Source organism: Miscanthus floridulus, unplaced genomic scaffold (assembly GCF_019320115.1).
Source record: "Miscanthus floridulus cultivar M001 unplaced genomic scaffold, ASM1932011v1 fs_710_1_2, whole genome shotgun sequence".
NCBI lineage: Eukaryota > Viridiplantae > Streptophyta > Magnoliopsida > Poales > Poaceae > Miscanthus > Miscanthus floridulus.
In genome coordinates, this window is record NW_027097146.1 from 46,362 (window position 1) to 47,635 (window position 1,274).

Here is a 1,274-nt window from a genome sequence, read left to right on the forward strand (position 1 = left end):
TACTTTATATATGAAAATTATAGCTCTCGACGAGATCTACAAATTTTTAATTTTGAGTTTTGTCATTTTCAAATTGTTAAAATGGTCAAAAAGTAATATAAAGTTCGAGCAGCATATGAATCACGTACCAGAGTTTGTTGTTTTAAAAAATTCATATTTTTCTATAGTGTTGGATAAATATTTACTTTTTGTATGAAAATTATAGTCCTCTGACCCGATTTCTAGCAATGCTCCTAGTGCTTCGCAAAACCCAAACACATGCGGTGGATAGACTGGTTTTCACTCTTATTAATACTGCACGCAAACAGCATGCTTATTACTGTTTATAAACTTGCATTTTTTCAGTCACCATTATTCTGGTCCTTAAATCAAGACCAACCTCTTTAATTAACCTGCAAGTAATTGTCGTTGACCTGAGAGAGGTTATTATTTATTTAGTGTGATCCCTTGTTAAGCTAGATGCCTAGATGCAGAGATCAGTGGTTGGCAATGATCTGCTGCGCCTCAGTCTCGTACTTGAAGCCGTAGCTGCTCTTCTTGGAGCTGTCCGCTGACCAGATGAACAGCCCGGGCAGCTTGTTCTGCGCTGCAGCTCCTTGGCCCCACTGATGCCCTGGTCTGGCGAGAGCAGTCCGGTGACGTCGCCGGTCTTGAAGCTGGCGAGGACCTTGCTGCCGGGGTAGTTCACCGACTGGTTGTCGTAGAACATGACGTACGTGGGCACGTCGGTGTTGGCGCCGTAGCCGTAGAACTGGAAGTTGACGTAGTCGATGACGCCGGAGTACTTGCGCCACAGCGGCTGGTAGTACTCCTGGACCACGGGGTCCTCGAACGGCGCGATGGAGGTGGCGATGTTGGGCATGTTGAACTTTTTATGATCATCAGAAGCATAGATCTAGCCGATAGAATGGTTCTATTCGAGATAAAAAACGCAGCACATCCTAATACATGTAGAACTGAGAGACAGAGAGGGAAAGGAGAAGGTGTTGAACTTAACACCGTGGAGGGAGGTCTAGAAGTGTCGGCCATCTCGTTCGTCGGTGAAATCTGCGCACGGGCAGCGACGTTCAGGGAAGAGGTCGATGAAGCTGTCGACGTCGAGCGGGGCGACGCGGCTGGTGGCTTCCCGTCACTTGCTGCGCCCCTCTAGATCGGATTAGGGTTTAGGTATCGGTGGGGAGCTCGGCTTAGGCGAACCTCGTGACGTACTTGAGCCGCCGGCCCCACCTCTATTTATTGCGCAGTGTGACAAGAGCCCTCCAGCCATAATGGGC

General features: G+C 48.0%; 1 pseudogene; it reads right to left on the bottom strand.

Annotated features, from left to right (window-relative positions):
• Window positions 1-476: 476 nt before the first annotated feature.
• On the bottom strand, window positions 477-862 carry LOC136532787 (chitinase 1-like; annotated as a pseudogene).
• Between the last annotated feature and the right edge of the window lie 412 nt (window positions 863-1,274).